Genomic DNA, 20,090 nt, shown 5'->3' with positions numbered 1-20,090 from the left:
ATTTCTGCGTTGTTTGGAGAAAAGTCAATTTTTGGCCAAATTTGGTTAAAAATGTAAGGCTAACCCCTTGTATTTTTTTCAATTTTGGCCAAAAAATGAAATTCCTTGAAACTTGCAGGAAAGATGCTTAAGTAACCCTGAACACATTCCAATTCGATTAGGGACAGATGTGCCTTGGAAAAGAAAATTTGGCCGAAATTTGGGGTAAAAACAGTCAAAATTTGCCTTTTTATTTACATGTATTTCCTACCACAAAAATGGATGATATTTGCCTAAATCTACCAAAGTTTGGGTGTTTGAATATTGGTTCATGCTCCACTCGTCTCCAGAGGTATTTCTGCGTTGTTTGGAGAAAAGTCAATTTTTGGCCAAATTTGGTTAAAAATGTAAGGCTAACCCCTTGTATTTTTTTCAATTTTGGCCAAAAAATGAAATTCCTTGAAACTTGCAGGAAAGATGCTTAAGGTAACCCTGAAAACATTCCAATTCGATTTGGGAACAGATGTGCCTTGGAAAAGAAAATTTGGCCGAAATTTGGGTTAAAACAGTCAAAATTTGCCTTTTTATTTACATGTATTTCCTACCACGAAAATGGATGATATTTGCCTAAATCTACCAAAGTTTGGGTGTTTGAATATTGATTCATGCTCCACTCGTCTCCAGAGGTATTTCTGCGTTGTTTGGAGAAAAGTCCATTTTTGGCCAAATTTGGTTAAAAATGTAAGGCTAACCCCTTGTATTTTTTTCAATTTTGGCCAAAAAATGAAATTCCTTGAAACTTGCAGGAAAGATGCTTAAAGTAACCCTGAACACATTCCAATTCGATTAGGGAACAGATGTGCCTTGGAAAAGAAAATTTGACCGAAATTTGGGGTAAAAACAGTCAAAATTTGCCTTTTTATTTACATGTATTTCCTACCCCAAAATGGATGATTTTTGCCTAAATCTGCCAAAATTTGGGTGTTTGAATATTGATTCATGCTCCACTCGTCTCCAGAGGTATTTCTGCGTTGTTTGGAGAAAAGTCCATTTTTGGCCAAATTTGGTTAAAAATGTAAGGCTAACCCCTTGTATTTTTTTCAATTTTGGCAAAAAAATGAAATTCCTTGAAACTTGCAGGAAAGATGCTTAAAGTAACCCTGAACACATTCCAATTCGATTAGGGAACAGATGTGCCTTGGAAAAGAAAATTTGGCCGAAATTTGGGGTAAAAACAGTCAAAATTTGCCTTTTTATTTACATGTATTTCCTACCACGAAAATGGATGATATTTGCCTAAATCTACCAAAGTTTGGGTGTTTGAATATTGATTGATGCTCCACTCGTCTCCAGAGGTATTTCTGCGTTGTTTGGAGAAAAGTCCATTTTTGGCCAAATTTGGTTAAAAATGTAAGGCTAACCCCTTGTATTTTTTTCAATTTTGGCCAAAAAATGAAATTCCTTGAAACTTGCAGGAAAGATGCTTAAGGTAACCCTGAACACATTCCAATTCGATTTGGGAACAGATGTGCCTTTGAAAAGAAAATTTGACCGAAATTTGGGGTAAAAACAGTCAAAATTTTCCTTTTTATTTACATGTATTTCCTACCACGAAAATGGATGATATTTGCCTAAATCTACCAAAGTTTGGGTGTTTGAATATTGGTTCATGCTCCACTCGTCTCCAGAGGTATTTCTGCGTTGTTTGGAGAAAAGTCAATTTTGGCCAAATTTGGTTAAAAATGTAAGGCTAACCCCTTGTATTTTTTTCAATTTTGGCCAAAAAATGAAATTCTTGAAACTTACAGGAAAGATGCTTAAGGTAACCCTGAACACATTCCAATTCGATTTGGGAACAGATGTGCCTTTGAAAAAAAAATGGACCGAAATTTGGGGTAAAAACAGTCAAAATTTGCCTTTTTATTTACATGTATTTCCTACCACAAAAATGGATGATATTTGCCTAAATCTACCAAAGTTTGGGTGTTTGAATATTGATTCATGCTCCACTCGTCTCCAGAGGTATTTCTGCGTTGTTTGGAGAAAAGTCCATTTTTGGCCAAATTTGGTTAAAAATGTAAGGCTAACCCCTTGTATTTTTTTCAATTTTGGCAAAAAATGAAATTCCTTGAAACTTGCAGGAAAGATGCTTAAAGTAACCCTGAACACATTCCAATTCGATTAGGAAAAGATGTGCCTTGGAAAAGAAAATTTGGCCGAAATTTGGGGTAAAAACAGTCAAAATTTGCCTTTTTATTTACATGTATTTCCTACCACGAAAATGGATGATATTTGCCTAAATCTACCAAAGTTTGGGTGTTTGAATATTGATTCATGCTCCACTCGTCTCCAGAGGTATTTCTGCGTTGTTTGGAGAAAAGTCCATTTTTGGCCAAATTTGGTTAAAAATGTAAGGCTAACCCCTTGTATTTTTTTCAATTTTGGCCAAAAAATGAAATTCCTTGAAACTTGCAGGAAAGATGCTTAAGGTAACCCTGAAAACATTCCAATTCGATTTGGGAACAGATGTGCCTTTGAAAAGAAAATTTGACCGAAATTTGGGGTAAAAACAGTCAAAATTTGCCTTTTTATTTACATGTATTTCCTACCACGAAAATGGATGATATTTGCCTAAATCTACCAAAGTTTGGGTGTTTGAATATTGATTCATGCTCCACTCGTCTCCAGAGGTATTTCTGCGTTGTTTGGAGAAAAGTCCATTTTTGGCCAAATTTGGTTAAAAATGTAAGGCTAACCCCTTGTATTTTTTTCAATTTTGGCCAAAAAATGAAATTCCTTGAAACTTGCAGGAAAGATGCTTAAGGTAACCCTAAACACATTCCAATTCGATTTGGAACAGATGTGCCTTTGAAAAGAAAATTTGACCGAAATTTGGGGTAAAAACAGTCAAAATTTGCCTTTTTATTTACATACATGTATTTCCTACCACGAAAATGGATGATATTTGCCTAAATCTACCAAAGTTTGGGTGTTTGAATATTGATTCATGCTCCACTCGTCTCCAGAGGTATTTTTGCGTTGTTTGGAGAAAAGTCCATTTTTGGCCAAATTTGGTTAAAAATGTAATTGTATTTTTTTTCAATTTTGGCCAAAAAATGAAATTCCTTGAAACTTGCAGGAAAGATGCTTAAGGTAACCCTGAACACATTCCAATTCGATTTGGGAACAGATGTGCCTTTGAAAAGAAAATTTGACCGAAATTTGGGGTAAAAACAGTCAAAATTTGCCTTTTTATTTACATGTATTTCCTACCACGAAAATGGATGATATTTGCCTAAATCTACCAAAGTTTGGGTGTTTGAATATTGGTTCATGCTCCACTCGTCTCCAGAGGTATTTCTGCGTTGTTTGGAGAAAAGTCATTTTTGGCCAAATTTGGTTAAAAATGTAAGGCTAACCCCTTGTATTTTTTTCAATTTTGGCCAAAAAATGAAATTCTTTGAAACTTACAGGAAAGATGCTTAAGGTAACCCTGAACACATTCCAATTCGATTTGGTAACAGATGTGCCTTTGAAAAAAAATGGACCGAAATTTGGGGTAAAAACAGTCAAAATTTGCCTTTTTATTTACATGTATTTCCTACCACAAAAATGGATGATATTTGCCTAAATCTACCAAAGTTTGGGTGTTTGAATATTGATTCATGCTCCACTCGTCTCCAGAGGTATTTCTGCGTTGTTTGGAGAAAAGTCCATTTTTGGCCAAATTTGGTTAAAAATGTAAGGCTAACCCCTTGTATTTTTTTCAATTTTGGCAAAAAAAGAAATTCCTTGAAACTTGCAGGAAAGATGCTTAAAGTAACCCTGAACACATTCCAATTCGATTAGGGAAAGATGTGCCTTGGAAAAGAAAATTTGGCCGAAATTTGGGGTAAAAACAGTCAAAATTTGCCTTTTTATTTACATGTATTTCCTACCACGAAAATGGATGATATTTGCCTAAATCTACCAAAGTTTGGGTGTTTGAATATTGATTCATGCTCCACTCGTCTCCAGAGGTATTTCTGCGTTGTTTGGAGAAAAGTCCATTTTTGGCCAAATTTGGTTAAAAATGTAAGGCTAACCCCTTGTATTTTTTTCAATTTTGGCCAAAAAATGAAATTCCTTGAAACTTGCAGGAAAGATGCTTAAGGTAACCCTGAAAACATTCCAATTCGATTTGGGAACAGATGTGCCTTTGAAAAGAAAATTTGACCGAAATTTGGGGTAAAAACAGTCAAAATTTGGCTTTTTATTTACATGTATTTCCTACCCCAAAATGGATGATTTTTGCCTAAATCTGCCAAAATTTGGGTTTTGAATATTGATTCATGCTCCACTCGTCTCCAGAGGTATTTTTGCGTTGTTTGGAGAAAAGTCCATTTTTGGCCAAATTTGGTTAAAAATGTAAGGCTAACCCCTTGTATTTTTTTCAATTTTGGCCAAAAAATGAAATTCCTTGAAACTTGCAGGAAAGATGCTTAAGGTAACCCTGAACACATTCCAATTCGATTTGGTAACAGATGTGCCTTTGAAAAGAAAATTTGACCGAAATTTGGGGTAAAAACAGTCAAAATTTCCTTTTTATTTACATGTATTTCCTACCACGAAAATGGATGATATTTGCCTAAATCTACCAAAGTTTGGGTGTTTGAATATTGGTTCATGCTCCACTCGTCTCCAGAGGTATTTCTGCGTTGTTTGGAGAAAAGTCAACTTTTGGCCAAATTTGGTTAAAAATGTAAGGCTAACCCCTTGTATTTTTTTCAATTTTGGCCAAAAAATGAAATTCTTGAAACTTGCAGGAAAGATGCTTAAGGTAACCCTGAACACATTCCAATTCGATTTGGTAACAGATGTGCCTTTAAAAAAAATGGACCGAAATTTGGGGTAAAAACAGTCAAAATTTGCCTTTTTATTTACATGTATTTCCTACCACAAAAATGGATGATATTTGCCTAAATCTACCAAAGTTTGGGTGTTTGAATATTGATTCATGCTCCACTCGTCTCCAGAGGTATTTCTGCGTTGTTTGGAGAAAAGTCCATTTTTGGCCAAATTTGGTTAAAAATGTAAGGCTAACCCCTTGTATTTTTTTCAATTTTGGCAAAAAAAGAAATTCCTTGAAACTTGCAGGAAAGATGCTTAAGTAACCCTGAACACATTCCAATTCGATTAGGGAAAAGATGTGCCTTGGAAAAGAAAATTTGGCCGAAATTTGGGGTAAAAACAGTCAAAATTTGCCTTTTTATTTACATGTATTTCCTACCACGAAAATGGATGATATTTGCCTAAATCTACCAAAGTTTGGGTGTTTGAATATTGATTCATGCTCCACTCGTCTCCAGAGGTATTTCTGCGTTGTTTGGAGAAAAGTCCATTTTTGGCCAAATTTGGTTAAAAATGTAAGGCTAACCCCTTGTATTTTTTTCAATTTTGGCCAAAAAATGAAATTCCTTGAAACTTGCAGGAAAGATGCTTAAGGTAACCCTGAAAACATTCCAATTCGATTTGGGAACAGATGTGCCTTTGAAAAGAAAATTTGACCGAAATTTGGGGTAAAAACAGTCAAAATTTGGCTTTTTATTTACATGTATTTCCTACCCCAAAATGGATGATTTTTGCCTAAATCTGCCAAAATTTGGGTTTTTGAATATTGATTCATGCTCCACTCGTCTCCAGAGGTATTTTTGCGTTGTTTGGAGAAAAGTCCATTTTTGGCCAAATTTGGTTAAAAATGTAAGGCTAACCCCTTGTATTTTTTTCAATTTTGGCCAAAAAATGAAATTCCTTGAAACTTGCAGGAAATGCTTAAGGTAACCCTGAACACATTCCAATTCGATTTGGGAACAGATGTGCCTTTGAAAAGAAAATTTGGCCGAAATTTGGGGTAAAAACAGTCAAAATTTGCCTTTTTATTTACATGTATTTCCTACCCCAAAATGGATGATTTTTGCCTAAATCTGTCAAAATTTGGGTGTTTGAATATTGATTCATGCTCCACTCGTCTCCAGAGGTATTTCTGCGTTTGGAGAAAAGTCCATTTTTGGCCAAATTTGGTTAAAAATGTAAGGCTAACCCCTTGTATTTTTTTCAATTTTGGCCAAAAAATGAAATTCCTTGAAACTTGCAGGAAAGATGCTTAAAGTAACCCTGAACACATTCCAATTCGATTAGGGAACAGATGTGCCTTGGAAAAGAAATTTGGCCGAAATTTGGGGTAAAAACAGTCAAAATTTGCCTTTTTATTTACATGTATTTCCTACCACGAAAATGGATGATATTTGCCTAAATCTACCAAAGTTTGGGTGTTTGAATATTGGTTCATGCTCCACTCGTCTCCAGAGGTATTTCTGCGTTGTTTGGAGAAAAGTCAATTTTTGGCCAAATTTGGTTAAAAATGTAAGGCTAACCCCTTGTATTTTTTTCAATTTTGGCCAAAAAATGAAATTCCTTGAAACTTGCAGGAAAGATGCTTAAGTAACCCTGAACACATTCCAATTCGATTAGGGACAGATGTGCCTTGGAAAAGAAAATTTGGCCGAAATTTGGGGTAAAAACAGTCAAAATTTGCCATTTTATTTACATGTATTTCCTACCACAAAAATGGATGATATTTGCCTAAATCTACCAAAGTTTGGGTGTTTGAATATTGGTTCATGCTCCACTCGTCTCCAGAGGTATTTCTGCGTTGTTTGGAGAAAAGTCAATTTTTGGCCAAATTTGGTTAAAAATGTAAGGCTAACCCCTTGTATTTTTTTCAATTTTGGCCAAAAAATGAAATTCCTTGAAACTTGCAGGAAAGATGCTTAAGGTAACCCTGAAAACATTCCAATTCGATTTGGGAACAGATGTGCCTTGGAAAAGAAAATTTGGCCGAAATTTGGGGTAAAAACAGTCAAAATTTGCCTTTTTATTTACATGTATTTCCTACCACGAAAATGGATGATATTTGCCTAAATCTACCAAAGTTTGGGTGTTTGAATATTGATTCATGCTCCACTCGTCTCCAGAGGTATTTCTGCGTTGTTTGGAGAAAAGTCCATTTTTGGCCAAATTTGGTTAAAAATGTAAGGCTAACCCCTTGTATTTTTTTCAATTTTGGCCAAAAAATGAAATTCCTTGAAACTTGCAGGAAAGATGCTTAAGGTAACCCTGAAAACATTCCAATTCGATTTGGGAACAGATGTGCCTTGGAAAAGAAAATTTGGCCGAAATTTGGGGTTAAAACAGTCAAAATTTGCCTTTTTATTTACATGTATTTCCTACCACGAAAATGGATGATATTTGCCTAAATCTACCAAAGTTTGGGTGTTTGAATATTGATTCATGCTCCACTCGTCTCCAGAGGTATTTCTGCGTTGTTTGGAGAAAAGTCCATTTTTGGCCAAATTTGGTTAAAAATGTAAGGCTAACCCCTTGTATTTTTTTCAATTTTGGCCAAAAAATGAAATTCCTTGAAACTTGCAGGAAAGATGCTTAAGGTAACCCTGAAAACATTCCAATTCGATTTGGGAACAGATGTGCCTTTGAAAAGAAAATTTGACCGACATTTGGGGTAAAAACAGTCAAAATTTGCCTTTTTATTTACATGTATTTCCTACCACAAAAATGGATGATTTTTGCCTAAATCTGCCAAAATTTGGGTGTTTGAATATTGATTCATGCTCCACTCGTCTCCAGAGGTATTTCTGCGTTGTTTGGAGAAAAGTCCATTTTTGGCCAAATTTGGTTAAAAATGTAAGGCTAACCCCTTGTATTTTTTTCAATTTTGGCAAAAAAATGAAATTCCTTGAAACTTGCAGGAAAGATGCTTAAAGTAACCCTGAACACATTCCAATTCGATTAGGGAACAGATGTGCCTTGGAAAAGAAAATTTGGCCGAAATTTGGGGTAAAAACAGTCAAAATTTGCCTTTTTATTTACATGTATTTCCTACCACGAAAATGGATGATATTTGCCTAAATCTACCAAAGTTTGGGTGTTTGAATATTGATTGATGCTCCACTCGTCTCCAGAGGTATTTCTGCGTTGTTTGGAGAAAAGTCCATTTTTGGCCAAATTTGGTTAAAAATGTAAGGCTAACCCGTTGTATTTTTTTCAATTTTGGCCAAAAAATGAAATTCCTTGAAACTTGCAGGAAAGATGCTTAAGGTATCCCTAAACACATTCCAATTCGATTTGGTAACAGATGTGCGTTTGAAAAGAAAATTTGACCGAAATTTGGGGTAAAAACAGTCAAAATTTGCCTTTTTATTTACATGTACATGTATTTCCTACCACGAAAATGGATGATATTTGCCTAAATCTACCAAAGTTTGGGTGTTTGAATATTGATTCATGCTCCACTCGTCTCCAGAGGTATTTTTGCGTTGTTTGGAGAAAAGTCCATTTTTGGCCAAATTTGGTTAAAAATGTAATTGTATTTTTTTTCAATTTTGGCCAAAAAATGAAATTCCTTGAAACTTACAGGAAAGATGCTTAAGGTAACCCTGAAAACATTCCAATTCGATTTGGGAACAGATGTGCCTTGGAAAAGAAAATTTGGCCGAAATTTGGGGTTAAAACATTCAAAATTTGCCTTTTTATTTACATGTATTTCCTACCACGAAAATGGATGATATTTGCCTAAATCTACCAAAGTTTGGGTGTTGGAATATTGGTTCATGCTCCTCTCGTCTCCAGAGGTATTTCTGCGTTGTTTGGAGAAAAGTCAACTTTTGGCCAAATTTGGTTAAAAATGTAAGGCTAACCCCTTGTATTTTTTTCAATTTTGGCCAAAAAATGAAATTCTTTGAAACTTACAGGAAAGATGCTTAAGGTAACCCTGAACACATTCCAATTCGATTTGGTAACAGATGTGCCTTTAAAAAAAAAAGACCGAAATTTGGGGTAAAAACAGTCAAAATTTGCCTTTTTATTTACATGTATTTCCTACCACAAAAATGGATGATATTTGCCTAAATCTACCAAAGTTTGGGTGTTTGAATATTGATTGATGCTCCACTCGTCTCCAGAGGTATTTCTGCGTTGTTTGGAGAAAAGTCCATTTTTGGCCAAATTTGGTTAAAAATGTAAGGCTAACCCCTTGTATTTTTTTCAATTTTGGCAAAAAAAGAAATTCCTTGAAACTTACAGGAAAGATGCTTAAAGTAACCCTGAACACATTCCAATTCGATTAGGGAAAAGATGTGCCTTGGAAAAGAAAATTTGGCCGAAATTTGGGGTAAAAACAGTCAAAATTTGCCTTTTTATTTACATGTATTTCCTACCACGAAAATGGATGATATTTGCCTAAATCTACCAAAGTTTGGGTGTTTGAATATTGATTCATGCTCCACTCGTCTCCAGAGGTATTTCTGCGTTGTTTGGAGAAAAGTCCATTTTTGGCCAAATTTGGTTACACATGTAAGGCTAACCCCTTGTATTTTTTTCAATTTTGGCCAAAAATGAAATTCCTTGAAACTTGCAGGAAAGATGCTTAAGGTAACCCTGAACACATTCCAATTCGATTTGGGAACAGATGTGCCTTTGAAAAGAAAATTTGACCGAAATTTGGGGTAAAAACAGTCAAAATTTGGCTTTTTATTTACAAGTATTTCCTACCCCAAAATGGATGATATTTGCCTAAATCTGCCAAAATTTGGGTGTTTGAATATTGGTTCATGCTCCACTCGTCTCCAGAGGTATTTCTGCGTTGTTTGGAGAAAAGTCCATTTTTGGCCAAATTTGGTTAAAAATGTAAGGCTAACCCCTTGTATTTTTTTCAATTTTCGCCAAGGCTAACCCCTTGTATTTTTTTCAATTTTGGCCAAGAACTGAAATTCCTTGAAACTTGCAGGAAAGATGCTTAAGGTAACCCCGAACACATTCCAATTCGATTTGGGAACAGATGTGCCTTTGAAAAGAAAATTTAGCCGAAATTTGGGGTAAAAACAGTCAAAATTTGCCTTTTTATTTACATGTATTTCCTACCACAAAAATGGATGATATTTGCCTAAATCTACCAAAGTTTGGGTGTTTGAATATTGGTTCATGCTCCACTCGTCTCCAGAGGTATTTCTGCGTTGTTTGGAGAAAAGTCCATTTTTGGCCAAATTTGGTTAAAAATGTAAGGCTAACCCCTTGTATTTTTTTCAATTTTCGCCAAGGCTAACCCCTTGTATTTTTTTTCAATTTTGGCCAAGAACTGAAATTCCTTGAAACTTGCAGGAAAGATGCTTAAGGTAACCCGAACACATTCCAATTCGATTTGGGAACAGATGTGCCTTTGAAAAGAAAATTTAGCCGAAATTTGGGGTAAAAACAGTCAAAATTTGCCTGTTTATTTACATATATTTCCTACCCCAAAAATGGATGATATTTGCCTAAATCTACCAAAGTTTAGGTGTTTGAATATTGATTCATGCTCCACTCGTCTCCAGAGGTGTTTTTGCGTTGTTTGGAGAAAAGTCAATTTTTGGCCAAATTTGGTTAAAAATGTAAGGCTAACCCCTTGTATTTTTTTCAATTTTGGCCAAAAAATGAAATTCCTTGAAACTTGCAGGAAAGATGCTTAAGGTAACCTTGAACACATTCCAATGCGATTTGGGAACAGATGTGCCTTTGAAAAGCAAATTGGACCGAAATTTGGGGTAAAAACAGTCAAAATTAGCCTGTTTATTTACATGTATTTCCTACCACAAAAATGGATGATATTTGCCTAAATCTACCAAAGTTTGGGTGTTTGAATATTGATTCATGCTCCACTCGTTTCCAGAGGTATTTTTGCGTTGTTTGGAGAAAAGTCCATTTTCGGCCAAATTTGGTTAAAAATGTAAGGCTAACCCCTTACCCTGAACACATTCCAATTCGATTGGGGAACAGATGTGCCTTTTAAAACAAAATTTGGCCGAAATTTGGGGTAAAAACAGTCAAAATTTGCCTTTGTATTAACCCGTTGTATTTTTTTCAATTTTGGCCAAAAAATGAAATTTCTTGAAACTTGCAGGAAAGATGCTTAAGGTAACCCTGAACACATTCCAATGCGATTTGGGAACAGATGTGCCTTTGAAAAGCAAATTGGACCGAAATTTGGGGTAAAAACAGTCCAAATTTGCCTTTTTATTTACATGTATTTCCTCCCACGAAAATGGATGATATCTGCCTAAATCTACCAAAGTTTGGGTGTTTGAATATTGGTTCATGCTCCACTTGTCTCCAGAGGTATTTCTGCGTTGTTTGGAGAAAAGTCTATTTTTGGCCAAATTTGGTTAAAAATGTAAGGCTAACTCCTTGTATTTTTTTCAATTTTGGCCAAGGCTAACCCCTTGTGTTTTTTTTCAATTTTGGCCAAAAAATGAAATTCCTTGAAACTTGCAGGAAAGATGCTCAAGGTCACCCTGAACACATTCCAATCCGATTTGGGAACAGATGTGCCTTTGAAAAGAAAATTTGGCCGAAATTTGGGGTAAAAACAGTCAAAATTTGCCTTTGTATTTACATGTATTTCCTACCGCAAAAATGGATGATATTTGCCTAAATCTACCAAAGTTTGGGTGTTTGAATATTGATTGATGCTCCACTCGTCTCCAGAGGTATTTCTGCGTTGTTTGGAGAAAAGTCCATTTTTGGTCAAATTTGGTTAAAAATGTAAGGCTAACCCCTTGTATTTTTTTTCAATTTTGGACAAAAAATGAAATTCCTTGAAACTTGCAGGAAAGATGCTTAAGGTAACCCTGAACACATTCCAATTCGATTAGGGAACAGATGTGCCTTTGAAAAGAAAATTTGACCTAAATTTGGGGTAAAAACAGTCAAAATTTGATTTTTATTTACATGTATTTCCTTCCCAAAAATGGATGATTTTTGCCTAAATCTGCCAAAATTTGGGTGTTTGAATATTGATTCATGCTCCACTCGTCTCCAGAGATATTTCTGCGTTGTTTGGAGAAAAGTCCATTTTTGGCCGAATTTGGTTAAAAATGTAAGGCTAACCCCTTGTATTTTTTTTTAATTTTGGACAAAAAATGAAATTCCTTGAAACTTGCAGGAAAGATGCTTAAGGTAACACTGAACACATTCCAATTCGATTTGGGAACAGATGTGCCTTGGAAAAGAAAATTTGGCCGAAATTTGGGGTAAAAACAGTCAAAATTTGATTTTTATTTACATGTATTTCCTACCACAAAAATTGATGATATTTGCCTAGAACTACCAATGTTTGGGTGTTTGAATATTGGTTCATGCTCCACTCGTCTCGAGAGGTATTTATAGACTATCACGTGTCCTCTAAACACCTTGACACGAGATGGAGATAAACCTTGACAATCACTGAAGCATAAAACCTACTCAAACAGCAGCCTATATAATGGTCAATCCAGGGAGGCCCTTCAACCAGGTTGCATCAAGACCATCACGCTAAGAAGCTATATCCATCTCGAACACCGCTGCCAACCAGCATTCCAGCAGTCTTTATGTTCTTAATCTAGCTTCAGCAGGTGCATCATCTACGGCCCACCAGTCTGACTGATTGGGCTGCGAAGACAGACCTGGACTACTAACAGGACTTCAAATAAGAAGTCTGCAATATCCAATCAAAAATTTAGTCCAAGACCCATAAACTACAAGTCCTATCAATTTGCAGACCTATCAGGCTTTGAAACCCTTCAGTTTCCCCTCAACTATCAGCCAGCTAGAGTCCAAAACCCTACTCTCCAAAAGCCTACCCTCCAGCTCCCAACCCCTTAATTCAGTTCCCAACTTCTCCACCTCCCAGCCTCAGACCCTCAGATCAAATACATTTGTCAGGGGTCCCTTGCAATCTGAAAATCTGGCCAGAGCTGAATAATTTTGAAGTATAAACAACCTAAGGGTTTTAATTATCAAAACCGGAGAGTTTTTCAAGAAAGTACCATAGCTATGCAAGAGATACGGGGTTCAACTACACCCTATGCTACTATTTTATTTATTTTTTAAAAATTTACCACTGCAGTGAGGAAAAATTCTCCCGGCTCCCCGGCTGGGATTGAACCAGGGACCAAGCGGCCTGGTGGTCAGCGAGCTAGACCACCAGGCCACATTGCTTCCTCGAAAAATTTGATCTCGGAACTAATAATTAAAGGTTACATTGCGAAATATCAAAAAAAGAAGAATATAACCCTTACCCTCATTTGAATAATAAAACCAGAAAAATGAATATTCAGAACACCACCACTGATCAAAAATTCTGGTTCTCAAATTTAAACATTTATTCAATATGCTTTCTTTTGTTAAAGTTGTACACTATTTACAAACCTATTTTAGGCCAACAACAAATAAAATAATCGGTCTCTGGTCAGACCGAAGTTCCGGAATTGATGCGACGACGCGTTTTTTTTTTTGGTGGCTTTTTTTCCCCAAGCTTGAATTGTACAGACAAGGTGGGTACTATTTTGCTTTTTTTGTGTCCTCATTATATACATTGGTGTCCTCCATAATTTGCCTTGGTACCCTTGACCATTTGCCTTGGTGCAATTTCCCCATTCCTTGGTGCTCCTTGGTACAAAAATTTGAGGAGGTGCGGCAATAGAGGGCGCTGTTGTAGCTTCCGTTGTATTTGAAGAAGAAAAAAAGGTTGGCACGCATGATTAAAATCGACGCGCGCCTTGACCAGAGACCGAGTATTTTTTTTTTTTTTGGGCCTTGCAATATTTCTTTTTAAAGTAAACTTTAAGTTGTTTTAAAACTATTTTAACAATAACCACAATTCGTTTTAATGTAATAAATTTAGAAATTAATTTGCTTCGTTTTATAAGAATCTAGATTAGTCAATTTAATGCATAGGATTTTAATGGCAAGCCCGACATACAAAATTTGCAGGGTTTTTTTTTCAGTGGGGTTGGGGACAAAATTGGCCATAAAAATAAAAAGGGCAAATATTTGTTTGAATATGAAAATGAGAGTTACTTTTTGCAATCTGGCTTTTACCTCAGTTTAGGTCAAACCTTTTCAGTGATTTTTGCCTAGCATGTAATACATATTTACCCTTCAAAGTCACTTCACAACAAAGAAAAACCTACCAATTCCAATACAGAGTGACATCTTATATTAGGAATAATTTCTAGTACAACTGAAGTTTAACAGTGTCACACCAATTTCAAATACACAGGCATTCTACAATTTTACTTGTGCCATCTGGCTTGATTCTATGCAATCAAATTTCAAATTGTTTCAAAAAAAAAAATACTTACAGATCTTGTTCCACTATTGATTCTTCCACCAGGACTTAAATCAGAATTTAGTTTCACAAAATGCACCTTACAAAAAGACAAGCCTTCAGAATGATATATTCTGATTATTTATTGATGTTTAACTTTCTTGTTTGATGACTAGGACAAATTTGGTTTCATGATTGCATTTCCGTTATGTAAACCATATCCGAAACACTCTTACCATATGCATTATGTTTAAATTACTTGCTATTGTGGACCATGCATTATTCATTAATGAAACAGTCAGTTTGTGAGCAATAGATGGCGCTCTTCATTCAGTCTCATTTTGTTTTTACCAAAATAGAAGCTACCAACAAAATACTTTCTGGATTTCATGCAATTTTTAGGAGCAAGGTTTAAATAAGGGAATAAACGTGTGCTTGGAAGGTGTTAAACACTGTGTTTAAGACTGCTTGGAGTCGGGATGCTCATAATTACCCCAATGTAATTATCAGCCTCAAGACTCCAACCGGTCTTATAAAACACGTTTAATACAAACCAAGCACATATTTATTCCAATTCATATAATCATGTTTCTCTTTGGTCATAATATCATAAGTTTTTGGTTCAGAAGTAAAAAAAAAAAGAAATGCAAGTCAGATGCAAACAATTCATATGATGGAGATTTATATAATTTCGCACAGATGCAGCTGTGGCAAGTGCATTGTGAATTTAAGGACTATGAAATACTGACTCACATATGTAGTATTGCGCATGAGTACGTGAAGATTATGAATGTTCAACCAATAAAATGGTTAAAGCGCTGGATTTCATAGGAGTCAAAATTTCACGTGACACTGGAAAAGTGTTTGAAGACCAGCTAGCCATGTCTTAATCATCCGTTCAAGGACAGCCACGTGACAGGCTCTCGACCAATGGGAATGGGTAAACTGTCTTAGGTACTTATGAATATTCATTAAAATGCACAATCACAACCAACATCACTTAACATTCATTACCAAATAATAAATACATAAACAAACAGAAATACAATAGGGCCCAGTAACTAATTTGGCAACCAGAAAATCTACAGTTCTACGAAGTATATGGGCAATTCCATGATGACTGACATTAGTTAGAGAGCTTCATGCGTAAAAATATAATAGCCATGTTCACAAAGACGCCCTCAAAACATTAACATAACTGAGAGAAAAATAGAACTGAATAGATACCAAAAGACTAATTCAAAAGTCCTTACTATAAGTCATCAAGTTTTAAAACGCCAATTTATGTTGTGTCACTTCAGCAAATAAACTTCAACAGATCCTTAATTTATTTTCGGTTTTGTGTCTCTAACAGCATAGAACTGCCCATATAATTTTCATCCCTTAACAGACTTCGTGTAGTGCATTCTAAATAGACTAAAGACACATTGGATCTAGTTTCTCTGATGTTGATGTCATCACAAAGTGGTGCAGTTTCAGGGCATTCCAGCATCAAGTGCAATGTCTCCTTGGTAAGAGCAAGAAAACCTGAAATAACAAAATGATAAATAAATAAAAAGACAAATACCGTTCATAAAAAATAAAAAATAAAATGCAACGTTGCCAAGTCCCCGGTAGCAAATTTAAATTCCATCATGACACTCTTCTTTTGAGTATCTCTCCGGAGCTTTCACTGCTTTAGTGAAAGTGTCTTCAAACTGGCTGCAGACAAGCTGTACCTCTCAAATGAGTATCTCTGAATTAAAGGCATTCTCCTGGTCATGAGAATACTTAGACCTCAGAGAGTTAATGATACAATGGGAAGGGTTTGACCTCAGTGCTATCCAACTGCAAGGCAAAACAATGGCAGGCTAGTCAAAACAATTTTCTAGTAGCTAGCCTGGGGTGTCAAATTACTGAGATAAGGTATTAAGCTTTTCCATGTGGCTGCAGATTTACGAATTTTTTTCAAAGAGGCCTGAGAACAAAAATAATCTAATACTTACAAGTATGCGCACTCAGCTTTTTTTCATGCAGAATATTGCGCCAAATTTGCTACTAGCCCGGCTGGTTAGGGGAAGAAAAAAAGTTAAGGATGAATACTGATAGTATGTGCATAATAGGGCCAGTATGGATCATAATAGGGCCAGTATGGATACTCTGAAAGCTCAGTTACTAAATCTTTACTTCAGCAACATTAGTTTCCATCATGCTTCACATCACCTACCGATATAGCTAGGCTGTCAGCAACCAGGACCTCTACCGCCTCATTGAATTGGACAGCAGCTCTCTCCTCTGGCTACCGACCCCCTCAACAGCCACCTGCTCTCGCATCCCTCCCAGGCAGATGCCAGATGGGATGGGAGAAGGTACTCTACCATAAGCATAGTTGATCCTAATGCCCATCCTAGGTCCCCAGATATGAGAAGTGCCATGGATGACCAGGACAACTGATGTAGAATGTTGGCCATCACAAGCAACTTCTATGGATGCCACAGATAAACAACAGGAGACAATTAACAGAAACATGCCCATAACCAAAACAAGATGAAGGGGATTATTTGAATAAATGATAGAATTTGAAAGATAAAAGCGTTGTTTGCATTTGCCTTGGAAACTTAGCTTTGTTTTGTACAGCAAAGTTGTAACGCGTGTCTACGATCAACCCATAATTCACATATTAAAGATTGTTACAAAAACAAGTATTTACCATAAGTATATTGAACAAGTTTTTAGTTTACCTGCAACACGTGTTCCTCTTCTTGTGGTTCTGATAAAAGGCTTTCAATGAATTTCAAGAGGGAAAAAGTAACTCCGGTCCTGTCCTGTTAAAGAATGAGACAATAATGCAACATAGATTAGTTTTGGTAGCTAAAAATACTTGCGAGGCTACGTAAAATATTTAGTTTAAAACTAAAATCATGGGGGTCTCAAGACTCGACGAAATCCTGAACCAAACTGTCAGAGTCACACTTGGCCAGCACAAAACAATAACTGATATCATAAGGGAAAGACGATCACAAGAATGGGGAAGGACATCCAGGAATTGCATATGAGGGGAGAACCCATGCATGCCATGGGACACAATCACGAGGAAGACATCAAAGAAATGGCTAGACTGCCTCAAAACTGACTGCAGAGCGAGAGACATCTCACTGTCAGAAGCTTTCCGCTGGCATCCCACAGAAGTGTTTGGCAGGACATCACGAGGCAGAATTAGCCACCACACAGCCTGCTGGTGTGGAAGGCTGAGATCAAGGTCAATGGATGACTTCAAAAGGCAAGGGGAACAATAACCAAACAAGACTTCATACATACATGAAGCATTTCATACAAAGTTCATACCTGGGTGGTTGACAAACCTGCTCTTGCAATTAAGGCTTCTCCAGGAAAACATGTTGACCAGGATAAAATTAGCAGGGCAAGTACATCGATGTAGTTCTGGAAACTGTATTTTCCTGACGTATTTTGCAGGATATCTTTCGATACACCAACCACACAAACCAACAGACGAGTAATTACTGCAAATCTGAATCATACTCCTTTATATTTATACAAAATGAAGTAAATGTTTAGAGACTGGCAAAAGTTTTCCATCAAAATAACATACTTTCAAATTGCAACAAAGTCTTTAAAAACCTAGCATTTGCCTCATGTTTTTCCATACCCACATCAATGCTTACAAATTGGTATTGTTACGAACCCAGAATGCTTGATTATGGAAATCTAGCGCCCTCTGGATTCACTCTGTCCATGAAGTACACAATCTTCTTGTTGTCTTTTATAGTTCCTGTATTTTACCCATTTATCGTAAATTGCCAACTTGCACTTTTATTCCTAGGGTCTCTTACCAAGACCAGCGCATGATGCAATACCACGCGCGCTACTGTATGCATTATTCATGTCGCGATGTACATGTGCGCGACTGACCACACCTCCCTTTGCCCCAGCGAGCTAAGTTCCTTTCCCCATAGCATGCGTGCTTTGGCGTTCTCCGAGAGACTGCTCAGCGGCACGGAGCATTTCTCTCCCCCGTGTGTTACCCATGAACACTAACTGGAGTTCTCGGTCCAGTTTTCCAGTCCCGTACTTAGCTCGAGGGAATGGAACGTTACCTTGCGTGGTCGCGTAGCTGGGCGTGGTAAGACATCCTGCGGTGTCAATAACCTGTGACACAGTAACTTTTTAGCTTGTCACTCACTCCATCAAGGTTGCTCGAGATGTTGCGTAAACACTTTTGCACTCTGATCTAACTATTTGCACACATCTATCTCTGTATTTGCACACTTCTCTCTCCATGTTTTTCCTTATGTAAATGCACACGTTTCTAGTCTCTTGCACTAGGCACTCTTAGTAAGTCATGTGACCCTTAGACATGGAAGATTACTATTGGTTAATTCCTAATCAGTGCTCATGCATTATTTAATCCCGAGACTTCTACTGCCTATAAATACCGGAGGTTTTCCTCACTTTCGGCAGTGCGGCGAACCACGAAACCAATGTAGTGCGAACGAACCCTAAACCCAAAGTTGTGCGGCGAACTTATATGTTGTGCGGTAAATCGTATGATGTGCGACGAAGTCGACTCTGACAGACCGATTGTTGTGCGACTCTTGTCACTACGAAGCATCGGCCTCCCTTGGTGGTTGAGGCGCGGTGAAGTAATAGTGCAATCACTAGTACTAGTGTTATTATGAAGCATCCTTCTCCTAGATCCCTCGAGGAGTGTGTAGAAGCTGGTGAAATAGTAATACACTAGTCCCAATGGTGCTGTGCGGTTTCGAATGGCCATTGGACTGCTAGTCTTAGCTTGAACATGTTGTGCGGTTGTCTGGTGTTCTAGCCCAGCCAGAGCTAGTTCATCCCCGTCACCACAGCGGACCGCTCCCGCTGTGGCCAGCCGGCTCCCCGTAGCCATTCCCCCGTAGTTCAGCTATGCTAGCCCGGTCTTGTCATAAACACTATCTTTGGTGCATAGTGCCTCGATTGACCTTGGATACCCGATACGCCACATGCACACTTTGGTTCGAACTGTAGTGCGGCCTGGTACACTTGCTGGCCCCGTCCAGTTACCGTTGCCTCTCGGTCACCGTAGCGGACCGCTCCCGCTTCGGTCTGGCCGTCGATAACCCGTACCGTGCCGGTGCCCACTCAGTTCGTATTGGTTGACATGGTTTTGCCATTGTACATAGTACATGTATAGACTTTGTAGACGCCAACCTGTTATCTCTATAACGCTACCAAAGACTACCAAAATGAGAAACCCTATAGGTTGATGAAATCTAACAAAGTTATGTAAAGTGAAGAGATGAATAAATCAGTGTATTGACATGTGTGACTGTCACCCCAAAGTTCTGTTTCCCTCCAACTTATTGAATTATTGTTGACTCTAATAAATGTTTCATGAACTGCTATTAGGGAACGCAACAGTATTAATGGTTCTTTTTATATGTATAACAAGAACAAGAACATATATCATTGCCTGTCAAATGTATTACAGTCATTAATAATTTGTGGATTATGTATACTCTGCATTACGCCAGTACAAACCGCGTGTGTTCCGAAGTTGTGGAGTTACAATGGATGGAACTGTGGTAGACATGACAGTGCCCCTTGGAGCTTATCAGGTCATGAGTAAGCTGGATGTCGGGACATTTGTGAGGATCTTATCTGCTGGGATGTACATAAATGCAAAGGGATGACAGTCATCAAGCTATCACAAAAGAGCAAGGTAAGGATAGTTTAAAAGAAGAGTATTAATGTATTTTGAAAAACAAATGTTTGCTAATTGTATAGAGAGATTTATTATTTTGTAAAAGAATGTTTGATGTTTTATGGTTGTCAGAGGTACCTTTTTGTCCCCCACCATACACCTGTGTTTCAGGTCATTCGCACCATATGCACAACGCTAGTCAAGACGGGAAACTGGCCAAAACTCCATAGTGCGTGATGCACC

At 37.0% G+C, this 20,090-nt stretch overlaps 1 long non-coding RNA gene across 1 annotated transcript; it reads right to left on the bottom strand.

Annotated features, from left to right (window-relative positions):
- Positions 1 to 13,622: 13,622 nt before the first annotated feature.
- On the bottom strand, positions 13,623 to 18,482 carry LOC119727434. The gene is made up of 3 exons (XR_005270947.1): positions 16,876 to 18,482; positions 16,362 to 16,617; positions 13,623 to 15,682 (listed from the first exon to the last, which is right to left on the bottom strand). It is a non-coding gene; the product is annotated as an uncharacterized LOC119727434 (long non-coding RNA).
- Positions 18,483 to 20,090: the final 1,608 nt, after the last annotated feature.

Source organism: Patiria miniata, unplaced genomic scaffold (genome assembly GCF_015706575.1).
Source record: "Patiria miniata isolate m_02_andy unplaced genomic scaffold, ASM1570657v1 HiC_scaffold_20, whole genome shotgun sequence".
Taxonomy (NCBI): Eukaryota; Metazoa; Echinodermata; class Asteroidea; order Valvatida; family Asterinidae; genus Patiria; species Patiria miniata.
Note: the sequence above shows the minus strand (reverse complement) of the source record. Positions and strands in the feature narration are given on the sequence as shown.